We start from the raw sequence: 18,363 nt of genomic DNA, 5'->3' as shown, positions 1-18,363 counted from the left end.
GTGCATATTATATAACCACACTGTTCGTCACAACACTATCGAGTAATTATTATCTATCAACATTCAATTCTTATACAAAATATATATACAACAGTGTGAAACCAATATTGCGACGCGCCACAGTAATACACATACCTCTCACGTTGAGTTGTCGTTGCAAACTGAACTCAAACCGGAAGGTTGCTTCTAACACTCGCAAATATTTGACCCGGCAGTGCTACACTCTTGAACGTGAACTTTCCAAGTTACGTTCAGATAAAAGTGCCTTTGGTATAAAGAAATAATAAATAATAATAACCACTTGTAAACAATTGTAAACAGGATTTGGTAACATTTCAATCCTTAATAAAATAATAAACAATGTTCAATTGACACTTGTTACAAGTACGTACATTCATTGGTACCTCCATTAGAATAGCTCGTACAAAAATATAAATAATTGAAAAGAAAAAAAAGAAAATGTACATAAAAAAATAAATAAAGAAAAATAAATAAATAAATAAAAATAAATGACATCTTTACAACACCTTCACTGACGTGCCTCCGGTCTCTCCCGGGGTCCGGGTCACGGCTGACCGCGGGAGAGAGCGGGGGGACTCATCGTATAGCAGCCCTCCTATATCTTCCCTTCTCAGATATTCATTAAATGGTTTCCATATATCCTTGTAAATCTCTATATTGTTCCTGAGGATATATGTTATTCTCTCCATAGACATGCATTGTGCCATGTTTTTTATCCAAGCACCGATTGTGGGTGCGTCTATTTTCTTCCAATTGAAAGCTATTGTTCTTTTTGCCTGTAGTATAGCAAAATCAATACATTTAAATTGTTTGGTTCTCAGGTTCAGATTTATTGGATATACATGTAACAATATCATTTTGGAGTCTAGTGGGATATTCACTGACAGGATATCTTTGATTTTATTCACCACCTCCCCCAGAACTTCTTGATTTTGTCACATTCCCAAATACAATGTATAAAAGTTCCCCGATCCTTGGTACATTTAAAGCACCTATCTGGTGTGTTGCTGTTGTATTTATTCAGTTTGACAGGGGTTATATAAGTCCGCATCAGCCATTTGTATTGAAGTAGTTTTAAGCTAGTGTTGGCTGTTTGTGTCTGAGCCTCCTCGCATGCTCTGTTCCAGTCCTCGTTTGAGATCTCCTCTCCCAAGTCCAGCCTCCATGACTCCAATCTAGATAATGACGTCTCGTCTGAACCAGATACAATCCAGTTATAGAACATTGATAACAGGCCTTTGCTATTGCAGTTCTTGATGATAATTTTTTTTAAAGATGAAAGTGTAGGAATTGCCAGTGGTTGGTTTTGCAGAGAGGAAATGAAACTTCTCAGTTGCAAGTATTTAAAAAAATGCTTCCTTGGGATGCTGTATTTTATTGATAGTTCCTCAAAAGGCATCAAGACCCCATCTTTGTAAAGGTCAGATATTTGACTTATTCCTTCTTTTGTCCATAGTTTGAATCCGGCATCCAGTTTGCCTGGTTTAAATGAGACGTTTCCCCAGATTGGGCTGAATTGCGACATGGAGTTGTTTATTTTCATACATTTCTTTACCTCATACCATACATTAATCATGTTGAGCACTATGGGGTGTGTAGTATGTTTTCTTAAATATTTTGGCTCAGCTGAATACATGTATAAATGTAGTGGTAGTTGCATTGGGTATGCTTCCACTCCCATCCATGATGGTGGTTCTTCCTTAGAAAAATAAAACATTACAGTTCTCAATTGTGCAGCCAGGTAATACCAATAAAGGTTAGGACAGGTCAACCCCCCTGCATCGAATGGAAGGTACAACAGAGATAGGCGGACTCTAGGACATTTCTTGCGCCATATACATTTCGAGATGAGAGACGCAATCTTTCCGAACATTCTTACCGGTGGTGCCAGAGGGATATTTTGAAATAAGTATAAGAACTTTGGTAGTATGGACATCTTTAGTATGTTTATCCTCCCTATCACAGAGATGGGCAAGAACATCCATCTCTCTATGGATTTGAATACAGAGTCTATCATAGGTTCATAGTTTATTGATGCTATATTTTCTATTTGGGGTATTATTTTGATGCCCAGGTAAGTGAAGCTGTTCGAGAGTTTGAAAGGAAATTCTTGTTGGTCAGCGGTTTTTCTCTCGTTGTCATTAAGCAGCATAAGTGATGATTTTGAGGCGTTTAGTTTATATCCGGAGATACTACCGAACTGATCAATTATATCAAGCAGTGCGGGTATCGATGTATCTAGGTTTTTTAGGAACAAAATTACATCGTCCGCAAAAAGGGCTATTCTGTGATCGTTATTACCGATTTCAATCCCATGTAGCTGTCTATTAGCCCTGATTGCTATTGCTAACGGTTCGATAGCTAAAATGAACAGGAGCGGTGATAAAGGCGAGCCTTGAGGGCAACCCCTGGTGATATTAAAGGGTTTAGATGTCACTTCATTTGTTAGTACCTCAGCTACAGAGTTTAGGTGTAGTAATTTGATCCAGTTACAAAAGTAATTTCCAAATCCAAATCGATCAATAACATCAAAAAGATAAGCCCATTCCACCCTATCGAAGGCCTTCTCCGCATCGAGCGAGAGAAGACCTGTGTCCCTCTCTCCTTTTTGGTTGTATAGGATGTTGAAGACCCGTCTGACATTGTGAAATCCCTGTCTCCCTTTTATGAATCCATTTTGATCATCTCCCACTATCTCTGGGAGTACGTTCTCTATTCTTTTGGCCAAGATTTTACTAAGGATTTTGGTGTCATTGTTTATCAAACTTATAGGACGGAGGTTCTCGCATTTAGTATTGGTTTTGCCTGGTTTTGGGAGCAGGATAATCAGGGCCTCTTTCATTGATGCGGGTAGGTAACCATTTTCAAAGGATTCTAGGTACATTTCAAAAAGGGGGGTCACTAATTTATCTTTAAAGTGTTTATATAGGTCAATTGAGAGGCCGTCTGGTCCCGCTGTTTTTCCAGGTTTTAATGCTCCTATGGCCTCTGATATCTCTGTTATGTTTAATTGTTCGTCCAGGTTTTTTTTCTTTCTTCAGAGATTTTGGGGATGTGAAGGTTATCAAGAAATTTAGTTTGTGTATCTTCACTAATGTTATATTCTGAGCTATATAGTTTTTCATAAAAGGTTCTAAATGTTGTGTTAATCTCTAATGGATCGATTATATTATTTCCATTGCCGTCCTCTATGTTAGTGATTGTCCTCTCAGTCTGTTGTTTTTTGATGCGCCATGCAAGGAGTCTACCAGGTTTTTCTCCTTGGTCGTAGTAATTCTGTTTTAGCCTCATCACATTTGCAGCAGCTTTATCGTATGTTATCTCGTTGTATTGAGTTCTGAGTATTAATAATTGTTTTGAAATGAGATGTTCGTTCTGTCCTTTCTGAAACCTTTCATTCTCAAACATTTTGATTTTGGATTCCAGATCTCTAATTTCTTTCGTTCTTTCTCTTGTCTTTCTACTTGTGTAGCTTATAATTTGACCTCTAATATATGCCTTGAAGGCTTCCCATCTAATTGTGGCTGACGTTTGATTCGTGTTAATTTCAAAGTATATATCAATTTGTTCTCAATTTCTCAAATTTTGGATCTTTCATCCATTTAGTTTGAAATCTCCATTTATGAGGTTTGTGTATCAGTTTTGGTTCCACATATACCATAGATACAGCTGCATGGTCTGATATGACTATGCTGTTGTGTTTACATCCTCTAATGTTAGGTAGTAGTTCTGTTGATATCAGGAAGTAGTCTATTCTGGAGTAACTTTTGTATGTACTTGAATAGCAGGAAAATTCTTTCTTTGATGGATTTAGGTGCCTCCATATATCCAGTAGGTTCAGCTCTTTTATAAAATAGTGTAATGTTTTCCTGCATCTTGTGTGGGTGTTATCCACTCCGAATGATCTATCTTCCTTTGGGTCGAGGGCGCAGTTAAAGTCCCCAGCGATAATATATTTGCCTGGTAGTGTTGAGATTTTTAGAAATAGGTTATTATAGAAGTTAACGTCATCATTATTTGGTCCATATACGTTGATTAAATTGAGGTGTTCAGAGAGAAGGCGACCTTGTATAATCAAGAATCTACCATTAGGATCCTTTATCACCTCTTCAATTTGGAATGGAATAGACCTGTGTATTAGTGTCATTACACCTCTAGCATTGGTAGAGTATGAGGTTGAGAAGACCTGTCCTGGCCACCTCCGTTGTATTTTAGGTGTGTCGTTCGCTAGTAAGTGTGACTCCTGTAAAAACACAATCTTGGCTTTTAGTTGTTTTATCCGGTTCATAACTTGTTTTACTTTAGTAAGCTTTTGAAGGCCTCTGCAGTTCCATGAAATATATTCAATTAAGGTATCTGCCATTTTGCATTAGTTGTTTTGTCTCCCTGAGACTGTTGTAAAGATTCGGATGTCATGATGTAACAGTATAGAAATAAGAAAAAAATACCCAACCCCTAACGTGCCCGAGTTGACCACTCGGGCAACCCTTACTAAGTAGCTTCCTTTTCGAGCTTGAAATATGTCCACATCACTGTGAGGAATCATATTTCCTTTACCTCTACTCTATACTACCTGAGGTGTGTGACCGTTGGTACAAGAGAAATCAAAAATCAAACATGAACATCAAATATAAATCAAAAATAAATCAAGTGTGTGGTATTACAGTACATATGTCTTATGTCCACCTAGAATATAACTTTTGGTACACTTTTAGAGAGCTGTTTAGCCCTCAAAATACATGTGTGAAAGTGTATATACACACATATATATATATATATATATATATATATATATATATATATATATATATATATATATATATATATATATATATATATATATATATATATATATATATATATATATACATATATACACACACATAGAAAGTATATACAAAAAAGAACAATAACAAAAACATATACATTTCACTTGATTCATTTTTTTCTTTTTTTTTTTTTTTTTTATAAACAATCATTCGTTGACATTCAAAAGTCAACTGATTAGCTGCCAGAGTCTTGTTTGGTGCCATAACATATTGGAAAATATAACTTCGAAAGGCCTAAGTAATGTTATATTTACTATAGGTGAAATAGAGGATACATGTTACATCACCTATCTACGTTACAGCAGCAGTCAGTTGTGTAGTTTACTCCTCGACAAAGGTAAGAGAAAAAGTAAGAGTAAAAAAAAAAAAAAAAAATTAGTGCCGAAGCAACAGTTCATGTTATCTGTTGCTTCTGCTAGGCTAACTACATCAGTCAAACAGCTAACGCTGCCATGTTGTTTAGCCTGTCGGCTAAGTAGGCTACTGGTGGTAAACAGTTATAATGTTGTATGCTTATTGTGGATAACACAAAAGATAGGTTATATAGTGTTCGTGTTTATGTAGCCTACTCACCCGCCAGGACAAGAAGTGAAAGTTTAACATTTTCCGAGAGTCCTCGATAGTCCATGTTGAGTATATTCTTACTGTATTTATTTCTGTATATATTATTTCATTTAATCCTATCCTATTTTATTTTACTCTACTCTTATCCTAGGCAACTTGATTTGATTTGTGTTATTATTCTAATTTGTGACCTGTCCTGTCTAAATGTTTAAATGTTGAGCGATTTGCAGTGTCTAATTTCCCATGGGATAATAAAAGTATTTCTATTCTATTCTATTCTATTCTAACATTGGCGCCGATGGTGGCATTCAGCTGGTAAAAAGGAAAACCCGGCGTGACGCTCAAAGTGTTAATAGCCCTAGCCCTATTTTTTGAAAATCCACCTAAAAATACATACCTAAGTAAATGGAAGATTGCTCCTGTATATAGGTATATTGAACATTTTTGTTGTTTACACTTGTCTACGTACTTGACTTTCTATTTTCTTTTTTTTTGTATTTTTTTTGTATTCTTTTTTAAACAAACACATAAACAAACATGACAACACACGATTAGATATACAAGCATTGACTTTCTATTTTATACTTATATTATACTTATTTTATACTATCTTGTTATTATCTAGCACACTCTCAGGAGCAAAACAGAAAGAAGCATTTCATGCAAAGTATTCTGTATTTCTGTATGACAACTAATAAAGAAACTTGAACTTGAACTTGAACTTGAACCTAGTAATAGACACTGGGAATACATTGTCACATACACAATATTTCTGAATACATTCCCTGAGATCCATAGATGTCCCTAGATACCAAGAACATGCAAATGGACCTTGTAGAAGTGGCGCAATCTTCCATTTACTTAGGTATGTACGGATTTTCAGAAAATAGGACTTGGGTTTAAGAGGTTAACCTGTTAAGCCCTATTTTCTGAAAATCCGCCTAAAAATACATACCTAAGTAAATGGAAGATTGCTCCACTTCTACAAGACCCATGTGCATGTTCTTGGTATTTAGGGACATCTATGGATCTCAGGGAATGTATTCCCTGTGTCAGAAATATTGTGTCTGTTACTAGGCTTGAGTAAATTGTGATTTGTGAAACAAAGGAGAATATAAATTATGATTTTTCTTTGCATCTTTGACAGTGAATAACACCATGATAATAATGACCAAACTTAAAACACATGGAAAACTGCCACTGAGCTCGTTCAGCACCTTCTTGAGATCACGTGTACAAATGATCTAAGGAAATGAATACAGGGAAGATGAGTAAACAGAAGGTTTTGTAGATACAGTACTGAATTCTGCCTTCTGGACCCATGCAATTTGAAATATTATTATAGAATATGGAATATCAGGCCTATAAATTGCCTTATTATAGCCAACCTGCACATCTATGGATCGGGCCAAATCTACTCTTTCCAATGACAATTTGGAGTTCAATTTGGATTTAGTATCACCAGGTGCTCAGGAAGAACCGTGAATGAAATCTACTGTATGTACAGTTCCATTCTTATAATTAGGGATGCTCGATATTGGCTTTTTTACCGATACCGATATTCCGATATTGTCCAACTCTTAATTTCGATACCGATACCGATACCGATATCAACCGATACCGATATATGCAGGGTTTCCCCCCAAAAAAACGGAATAATTTCAGGTAATTAATAATTTCACTGGATGCATTCAAAAGGCTTTCTAAATGTAAGCATTATCTGTGCAAAATATGATAATTAAAAAAGTAAAAATTAACATTACATATCTCTTGTTGTTGAATTAAACCAACATGCATACTTTTGACAATAAATAAAATAAGAATTGGTTCTTACTTGCTTGCCTGGGTAAATAAAGGTTAAATAAATGTAAAAAAAAAAAAAAAAATTTTTTTTTTTTTTTGATACCGATATTTTCCGATATCACATTTTACTGCCGATATCGGCCGATAATATCGGTCGGCCGATAATATCGGACATCCCTACTTATAATGGATATGGCTCCGCCATTTTGGATTGTAACAGAGATGTTGCTAAATGTTCACAGAAGGTAGACACACTAACTGCGCTCCAATCTATGCCAATAACGTTCAGTTTTGTGGTAGATAATCCAGAGAAATAAGATAAATAAAAAATAATAATCAGGGCCCTGTTCCTCGTACCTGGCTAATTGAGTTAGCCGGATAATTTTCAGCATAGCTTGACTTAAGCCAGACCTTGCCGTTCCCCGACGTGCGATTGTCTAAATCGCTATGGTAACATATCAACACTTTTGAACCTGCTCCAGAGCAGGGTTTAGTTCAGTTAGCTCGATAACCTGCATGGCCACGCCCTCGCAAAGAAATCCCAGCTCCCTTCCTGAAATAATTCTCACAGTCTAGATCCCATTATACCATTCTGAATTATGTTTTTGTGCTTCGTTCTTCTAGAGGGGGCTTTAGAAATGTAAAATAATATACCTAAAAATGCTGATAATAAATCTAATAAATCATATTCAGCCTATAGATTTACTTTGTCCTAAATAATGCACGTCATAGTTATACGGGATATTTTTAATGAATGAAACCTATCAAGCGTTTGGCTCTGATTCGTTTCATATTCTCCGCTGTGGATGTATTTGCTTAACGGAGAGCCCGGATTGTGTTTCATTCAAGCATAAATTTAAGCGTTTTCATGCATGGATTGTGGATATGAATTACGACGAATCTGAATCTGTGGATTGTTGAATTGTATCACTGTCACTCACACGTTATTGTGATATTGTAACTCGGATTAAAATGTCTGAGATGCGCTGTTTGACGGATTTGAGAAATTGAATGAGCCGTTGACGTTTTGATGAATTAATTTGAGAAAATGCATTTATCTGTTCAAGCACAGTAGCACTGTTATCTGATGATGAACATGAGGTGTCACTGGTATAAACCAAAGGGTAATCAATTCAATGCATGTATGGATGATGTCCGAAACAGATTAAAACCTGATTAATAGTGAAACTGTATAGCCTCCAAGCCTCTCTGAAAACCGTTATTTCAGGGGTAGCGCCTTGAAAACTGTGTTTATATATAAAGTACATGATACCTAAGCCGAGCGCATACAGTACAGATATCCTCATAACTATCTATTAATTCGTATCAATTAGATACTCTTTGGGCTTGTTTGTATCTACTTATTCTGAAAGAGTTGAACTAATTATTATCGCTAGCAATAGATCTCATTCGATTATTCATTCCATTAAACCTACTGCCAGCAGGCACATTTAAAGAAATATAATCTGATTGATTGGGGTAATGAGGGACTTAAAATGTGCCTATAGATTATGCATTTAACTTGTCGGCGAGGCTATTGAGCCGTACTGTAGTGTACCCATTCTGCAATCTGTTAATAACGTTTTCAATCAATTAATCAATCAATGCCGTTAGAAAATCAGGATTTCTGCGATCGACACCTGCTGTATTTTCAGGTGAGGCGGCCGTGCGCAATTATCCTGACCATCAAGTCTGGTTCGAACTAACGAGACTGAATCAGCGTTCGAGGAACAGGGAAAGCCTCGATTCAAACATCGGGTTAATTGAATCTGGATAATGGGACTTTTGATCGATTTAGTTGAACCAGGTATGGGGAATAGGGCCCAGGAAGTCATTTGCTTGCAGGAAGCTGGAATCGGCTGGGAAAGGTAGTTTTTCTCTGGATGCCCTCTCCTCATATGACAAAATTTTAGGGACGCTAATTCAAAATGGAGGATATTCGCTAAATTTCTTTTTGTATTTTATTTTTTTATTATTTTTTAAACAAACACATAAACAAACATGACAACACACAATAGGATATACAAATACACATATGCTCCAGCTCGTACCCCCCTCTCCCGGACCCCCCATTGGATAATCCAACCATTATAATTTGTTCCTAACCAGACACTACCATTATATGCTGGCTTTTATTCTCTCCACCACTTCTAACCACATTGCCATTTTGGATTCATTGAGACCCAAAATTCTAGCTGTTGATATTTCTTGATAAATCACATCGAGATATGTAAGAATCCAGACCTTACGGCAAATTTTTTCCGGTTGAAACCATCGTGATGCTATCAGCTTTTTAGCCACTGTGATACCGGATAAAACCAATCTCTTTAGCTGTGGAGGTACTGCATGCTCAAAGACATCATTCAGCAGTAATACAGAGGGGTGTACAGGTATATCCAGAGTTAAGAGATTTGACAATTGCTGGGTCACTTCTTTCCAAAATATCTTAACTGGTGGGCAGTCCCAGTACATGTGCATAAATGTCCCTTCGTCCCCATTTGTACATAAGGAGCATTTGGAGTCTTGTTTAAGACCCATTTTGTTCAGTCTTATAGTTAAGTATGTCCTGTGAATATAGTTAAGATTGATTTGTTGATGGTCCGGGTTCCTTGATGCAAGGCGTACATTTGCCCAGGTTTCTTGCCAGTCAAAGTCTATCTCCAGGTCTGGTATATCCCTCCTCCAGACTGAGTCTAGATGTAGGGTTTCATACGAGGCCGTTAGTAATTGATGATAAAAATCTGAAACAAAACCTCTCGATGTCTCTCTTTCATAGAATAATTTGTGGTATCTGTGGTGTACAATTGGTATCCTTAATGGAACACTGTGAGCCTTCAAACATGCCAATAACTGTGCGTAAAAATAATATGAGGACTTGGTGAGATTACATTTTTTGCATATCTCATCAAAACTACAAAAACCCTGTTTGTTGAAAACGTCTCCTAACGTGTGTATGCCTTGCTTTTCCCATCTAGGGAATCTTATAGGTTGTTTTCCAATCAAGAGTGCATTGTTATTGAATAAGGGAGTATGATTATGCCATTTATGTGGGATAGAGTCTTTTTTTTGTGTTTCACGCCATATCCGGATTGCATGAGTGATTATGGGGCCAAATTTCCGTTCGCATTGCTTAATTGATAATTTGGTGTACACTATGTCCTTCAGCCTATGTGGAGCTACTATATTTTCTTCTAAATGTCTCCAGGATACTGATGCTTGGGGATCAAACCATGTTGTCAGTGGTCTTAAAGTGTATGCCTTAAAATAGTGGTGGAAATCTGGAAATGCCATACCACTGTCTGCTTTGTTTCTCTGTGCGGTGGATCTTTTTATACGTGGTGGTTTGTTATTCCAAATAAATTTGTATGTGGAGGAGTGTAATTCTTTCCAGTAACCCTTTGGAGGGGGTAACGGTAGCATTGAGCTGAAGAAGTTGATTCTAGGTAGGACGTCCATCTTAATTATTGATATCCGTGCTTGTACTGAGTTTTTAAGTATTGACCACCTGACAATGTCGTATTTGATTTTGTTTTGGATTTTTATGTAATTGTGCTTCACCGTTTGGCTTATGGTAGGGAATATTTCAACTCCCAAACATCTAAAGTGTTTTACCATCGGTATCTCTTCTGGGAGGGTTATATTTTTTTTTGCAGGGGCGTTAAGTGGGAGGAAGGCCGACTTCGGCCAATTTATCCTAAATCCCGATAAATCTCCAAAGTCCTCAATCAACTTGAGAAGATGAGGCAATGCGGTGTTGGGGTTTTGCATGAACAGTATTACGTCGTCCGCATATAAACTAATTTTGTGTTGTGTGCCCTTGATTACGATTGGTTCTATGGATTGGGATTGTCTTATATATTGTGCTAAAGGCTCTAATGATAGATTGAATACTCCGGGACTAAGGGGGCAACCCTGTCTGGAAGACCGTGATACTGGAAAGATTTCGGAGGTGATTGTACCTGTTGTAATCATGGCCGATGGGTCTTTGTATAATACTTTAATCATATCAATGAATCCTTTTCCTAACCCCATCCTTTCTAATACTGCCCATAGATATGACCATTCCAACCTGTCAAAAGCTTTCATTGCATCCAGGGACAGCATCGCCTTAGGTGTGTTGTCTTCCTTGTTAGCATCTAGTACGTGTAGTAATCGTCTTATGTTATCAGTGATCAGGTGGCCTCTTATGAAGCCTGTTTGGTCAGGATGAATTAAAGACGTCATATGCTTTTGTAGTCTGATGGCTAATACCTTAGAGTACAGTTTGATATCGGTTCCGAGGAGGCTTAAAGGTCTGTAACTACCGCACTCGGTGGGGTCTTTGTCTTTTTTGAGGAGGACTGTTATGAGTGCAATATTGTCATTCTTATGGAAGTTCCCCTCCTTGACTGAGTATAAAATCATATTTAGTAATAAGGGTCCAATTATGTCCCAACAAGAGAGGTACATTTCTGGTGGGATACCGCTAAATTATAAAGACATTCCATAAACTAAAATCTCACTAATAACACTTTACCCTATTGGTAAACAAACGTATTGTTGAAAATATACACTATGACTGCTGTTTTCACAGGATTATGGTCTTTACTCTTGGATAAAAGAAACCTGCAACATTATGTCATACAGTCTGGGAGATTGATTTATGACGTGATGTCATTTTGGGACTGGTACCGGAGCCGTCGGGCTTAAGAGGTTAACCTCTTAACGTTCGGCGTACTGTATATTGTACGTCACGCCCATGCACGTTGCCCTCGTCTGCCGGCTCCGGGCTGCTTTTTTTTGCCGTGAAACCAATACATTGTTGGAAAGTTGAATTTGCTGCCTTTCGATCGTCACCTCACTCAACCTATTCCGTGCTTCGGGTCACGAGTTACAAGACGAAATATCCGGCAAGCGTCATTTGACAAGCCGCTCCGACGAGTGACCATGTCCGGTTGTAAACGGTCCTGAACTGACCGGTCACCGCTGATGGCAAAAATTATTGACCACCGTTGTTGCCAAGGAGCGTCTGCTCCGAAAGCAATCCCAGACGAGCGCTGATTGCAATGAGAAGGGGGCAGAAGAAGAGAAGGGGGCAGAAGAAGAGAAGGGGGCAGAAGAAGAGAAGGGGGCAGAAGAAGAGAAGGGGGCAGAAGAAGGGGGCAGAAGAAGAGAAGGGGGCAGAAGAAGAGAAGGGGGCAGAAGAAGAGAAGGGGGCAGAAGAAGAGAAGGGGGAAGAAGAGAAGGGGGCAGAAGAAGAGAAGGGGGCAGAAGAAGGGGGCAGAAGAAGAGAAGGGGGCAGAAGAAGGGGGCAGAAGAAGGGGGCAGAAGAAGAGAAGGGGGCAGAAGAAGGGGGCAGAAGAAGAGAAGGGGGCAGAAGAAGAGAAGGGGGCAGAAGAAGAGAAGGGGGAAGAAGAGAAGGGGGCAGAAGAAGAGAAGGGGGCAGAAGAAGGGGGCAGAAGAAGAGAAGGGGGCAGAAGAAGAGAAGGGGGCAGAAGAAGGGGGCAGAAGAAGACCAACAAGTTCTTTGTTTTGACTTGCGCCTCTGAATGAATGGAAGCGGACGGCCATTTTGGATAATCACGCTGAATTATTGCGGTACACACATTACAAAAACCTTTGTAAAACATAGATTTTCCGTGGGATTTTTATAAACCTTGGAGTTGGACCTGTATGACTATAAGACTTCAGGCTATGAGTTGAGTTGGTAAATAAATGGATTATTCTCTTATAATTATAATAATACATACGTAGTATTTTCATCAAGGGCCAAACTATCTCAATGCGGTTAAAATGATTAGATACAGTTTACAAATTATCTCAAGAACTAAGTATCACTTCAGTAGGTTAGATGCCAAACTTATTTTCTTTGTATTGTGCTTGTGCTGCATGATGACAATACATAATCAAATGTCCAATCGAATTGTTCTATTCATGCAAATATTTGAAAGCTTTTTTCACGGACACTCATTTGTCTGTTACTCAATAGGCAGTGTTCTGAAATAACTTCATTCATCAGTGGTGCCAAATGTCTCAGTTCTCTGCTTCATATAATTATCTAATAAAATATCTAATCCAATGAATTTTGTTTGCTCATAATAGCCTACTGCTGAATAACAGTACATGGACAAACAATTATGTTACATGATTTTATAAAAACTCATAATAACACAAACGTTTGTATTATTTTGTAGACCAGGCCTCCAGATGTTTTTATTTTCTTTTATAAATGTTTTTATAACGTTTTTTAGAATGAGATGATCACAATACAGTAGACTTAACACTTCCAGCGCCAACTTCAGCGCCAGTGCTTTATCCAATGTAGGATAGGACTTATTTGCGAGTGCTTAAAATATATCAAATATAATAGCAATAGATCTAAATAACACGGTGATAGTCAGTGAGTTGCTTCCAGTCAACATGCACGAAACTAATAATTTCTTCATACATACATTTCCGTTTTATACCGTGATGAATATGAATATATTTCTAGAGTGTTTTGTCTCATCTCAATAAAGTCAATTTATTTCGTTAGAAATCGTGCCATTTGTCGCTTGATTTATGAATCGTTTTCAAATAAACGCTAGATTATCGATATTATATGTGTCATCATGGGCGAACAGAAGCGGGGTCTGAAAAATTGCTTCTCCGTACTTTGGTCGGCATGAACCTCACACACACACACACACACACACACACGCACTCCGATGGCGGTGAAAGGAACATCGGATTAACCAATTAACCAAGATTCGTAACATAAAGTCCTTACCTCACATCTGATGTCCTGCAAAAAGATTCATCCAATTCCTGAACGCCATTCCAAATATTGATCGCGTTTATTGATCTAACGTTATATGTCCAAAACATATAATCCACGCTGCTCCGAGTGTCTCCAGTCAATGTGTTATAACGATACTCCATGCCCGAGAAGGAGAACCTGGACCGGACTTCTTAGATTGATGCACAGTACCGGATCTCCTCACTGGTAAACAAGAATACCCTGAAGACTCTGGCAGGTGCACTCATTCAAGGATACTACGACTATGCTTGCACCTCATGGTACCAAAGCACCTCAAAGGCGCTAAAAACAAAATTACAAACATCTCAAAACAAACTGGTCAGACTACTGCTTGACCTTACTCCTAGAACCCACCTCACCCCTGCCCACTTTGACAACCTAGGATGGCTTAGAGTAGACAACAGAGTACAGCAACTTGCAATGGGCCTGGTCTACAAGATACACTACATGACCAAGGTACCCATGTACATGTCAAAATACTTCCCAAAGGTCAGTGAACACCACGATCACAACACCAGAGGGAGCTCCACAAATCATGTTAAACCCAGATTCGGCTCAAACAAGGGACTAAACACATTTCGCAATTATGCCACATCAATGTGGAACGCCCTACCCAAAGCTGTAAAGGAATGTGAATCACTACCCACTTTCAAAAACACTCAAAAAACACCTACGGGAGACTGCAATTCGAAACTGGCACCTGTAAATGTCCTAACACAACCCCCCCCAATGTACAGTAAATGACCGAGTATGGTCTTGTCAATATTCCAATGTACAGTTTTGCTTGTTCAGTTGTACAGTGTCCCCCACCCACTCCTCCTACCCAACCTCCTCCAATGTACAGTTTCTATGTCAAATGTATATACTCTCTTTTCTGGACTCTTTTCGTATCACAAACAGTACTGTATTTGCAAATCTGGTATGTCATAAATGTATAGATGTAGCAGTACTGTCTATCTGTATGTCATGTATGTCATATATGTTATGATGAATTGAAAATGGGGGACCCTGATGTAAACAAGACGAAAGTCTTTCTCTGGTCTGCATCCCCTTAACAATTGAATATTTTTTTTTGCAGGGGCGTTAAGTGGGAGGAAGGCCGACTTCGGCCAATTTATCCTAAATCCCGATAAATCTCCAAAGTCCTCAATCAACTTGAGAAGATGAGGCAATGCGGTGTTGGGGTTTTGCATGAACAGTATTACGTCGTCCGCATATAAACTAATTTTGTGTTGTGTGCCCTTGATTACGATTGGTTCTATGGATTGGGATTGTCTTATATATTGTGCTAAAGGCTCTAATGATAGATCGAATAGTCCGGGACTAAGGGGGCAACCCTGTCTGGAAGACCGTGATACTGGAAAGATTTCGGAGGTGATTGTACCTGTTGTAATCATGGCCGATGGGTCTTTGTATAATACTTTAATCATATCAATGAATCCTTTTCCTAACCCCATCCTTTCTAATACTGCCCATAGATACGACCATTCTTCTCAAGTTGATTGAGGACTTTGGAGATTTATCGGGATTTAGGATAAATTGGCCGAAGTCGGCCTTCCTCCCACTTAACGCCCCTGCAAAAAAAATATTCAATTGTTAAGGGGATGCAGACCAGAGAAAGACTTTCGTCTTGTTTACATCAGGGTCCCCCATTTTCAATTCATCATAACATATATGACATACATGACATACAGATAGACAGTACTGCTACATCTATACATTTATGACATACCATATTTGCAAATACAGTACTGTTTGTGATATGAAAAGAGTCCAGAAAAGAGAGTATATACATTTGACATAGAAACTGTACATTGGAGGAGGTTGGGTAGGAGGAGTGGGTGGGGGACACTGTACAACTGAACAAGCAAAACTGTACATTGGAATATTGACAAGACCATACTCGGTCATTTACTGTACATTGGGGGGGGTTGTGTTAGGACATTTACAGGTGCCAGTTTCGAATTGCAGTCTCCCGTAGGTGTTTTTTGAGTGTTTTTGAAAGTGGGTAGTGATTCACATTCCTTTACAGCTTTGGGTAGGGCGTTCCACATTGATGTGGCATAAGGTCAGCTCCAGCACTTGTTAAACAGGGTGTTCCCCAGGGTTCGGTGCTAGGTCCGCTCCTTTTTATGATTTACCTCCTCCCACTCTGTGACATCATAAGGAAACACGGCCTCCACTTCCACTTCTATGCAGACGACACACAGCTCTACCTCCACACCAAACCCTCGGCCCCCCTTCCTCCCCCCTCCCTCACTGCCTGCCTCCAGGACATAAAAACATGGATGACCACCAATTTCCTTCAACTCAATAGTAAGAAAACCGAACTCATAGTTGTAGCCTCCCCAGCCCTCCTCCAAAAGATCGACCACCTTGTTCTCTCCGTGGATGGCTACTCCATCTGCCCCTCCACAGAGGTAAGGAACCTGGGCGTCATACTGGACTCCACCCTCTCATTTCACCCTCACGTCAAGTCTGTCACCAGATCCGCCTTCTTCCACCTCAGAACCATCTCCCGCCTCCACCCCTCACTCTCCGACACCTCAGCGGAAACACTCATTCACGCCTTCATCACTTCCCGCCTCGACTACTGTAACGGAGTCCTTCTTGGTGCCTCCAAGAAGGTTCTGGATCGTTTACAGTACGTCCAAAACTCTGCTGCGAGGGTCCTCACGCGCACCAAACCCTGGCAGCACATCACCCCCACCCTGCAAAAACTCCACTGGCTCCCCATCAACTATCGAATCCCCTACAAGATCCTCCTCCTCACCTACAAATCCCTGCACGGGTTGGCCCCTTCCTACCTGACCAACCTACTCCACCCCTACACTCCAGCACGAGGCCTCCGATCCTCCAACTCCGACCTCCTCACCATCCCCCGCACCAGGCGTTCCACACTGGGAGACCGAGCTTTCGCTGCAGCAGCCCCCAGACTGTGGAACTCCCTCTCCCCCCTCATCCGAGGCTCTGACACCATCAACCTCTTCAAAACCAAGCTAAAAACCCACCTGTTCACACTTGCCTTCACGCAACACGGCCCCGCTCCCAAGTAGCCCACCCCTGACTCTTTTTAAGCCACAGATTCCGTTGTTTTGTTTTGTTTTGTTGTTTGTTTGTTTGTTAATTTTAACCACTTCATCCAATTGGACAGAACTTGCCTCCTTTTTTTATTTATTTTTATCTCTTATCTTATTTGTTTTTTCTTGTTGTTACTATACACAGATCTTTTATGTATTTTATTATATATATTTTTTCAATTTTATTACTTACTTTTATTTTTTTTCCATCCTTTCCTTGTACAGTGTCCTTGAGTCTGAGAAAGGCGCTTCTCTCTTAAAATTCAATCTATTATTATTATTATTATTATTATTATTATTATTATTATTATTATTATTATTATTATTATTATTAATTGTATGTATTGAGCTGTACTGTACTGTACCCATTCTGCAATCTGTTAATACAATTTTCAATAAATCAATCAATCCCAGCCAGAGGGATTCCAATGATGTGCAATACCATCCGGGAGACGTTAGGCGGCGGTATTTGCCCTTTGTGAGCTCAGACCCATTCCCAATGATAACGTCAGGCTGGATGGATGAAAAATGAATGGATATAGCGAATAAAAGAAATATCGATTAAAAGAAAATCTCGGGTTTGGCGCTCAGAGCATGGCGAGTTAACCATACTTATCTCGGGTTTGGCCTCCAAAGGGTTACAGAAACACTAACAACAATAGTACTAACAATAATAACACCAATAATGACAGTGAGAATAACAAAGACATAATATAAACTATAAAAGTACATTAACAGACATGACAAAAGACAAACAAAAACATGGCTCAAATAGCTTCACTGTTATACGATGCATATACAGCAAAAGTGGTGATTAGGGAGTCGGCTCCTGGCCCATGATAGCATCCAGTGGACTAATATAGACTGTGTGTGTGTGGAGTGTGTATGTTTGTTTTGTATATGTGTGTTTTATGTGTGTGTGTGCGTGTGTGTGTGTGTGTGTGTGTGTGTGTGTGTGTGTGTGTGTGTGTGTGTGTGTGTGTGTGTGTGTGTGTGTGTGTGTGTGTGTGTGTGTGTGTGTGTTTATGTGTGTTTAGTATGCATGTCTGTTTTATGTGTGCATGTTTTATATGTGTGTGTGTATGTGTGTGTTGTGTGTGGATGTGTGTGCACGAACAGGCATGTACTTTTATATACATTATGATACCCTCTGCTACGACACAAGGCACAGACACACAAGGCAGTAGTGACCTCTAGGGAGGCTAAGAGTAATGGGGAAACCCGCCGAGTACAGTGGCGGATAGTGCAGGTCCAATATGAGATCGATATGGGTACCATATTTCATAGA

The sequence above is a fragment of the Notolepis coatsorum genome, assembly GCF_963971535.1.
Source record: "Notolepis coatsorum genome assembly, chromosome: 1".
Lineage (NCBI taxonomy): Eukaryota > Metazoa > Chordata > Actinopteri > Aulopiformes > Paralepididae > Notolepis > Notolepis coatsorum.
The sequence above is the reverse complement of the archived record's forward strand: the minus strand, read 5'-3'. Positions refer to the sequence as shown.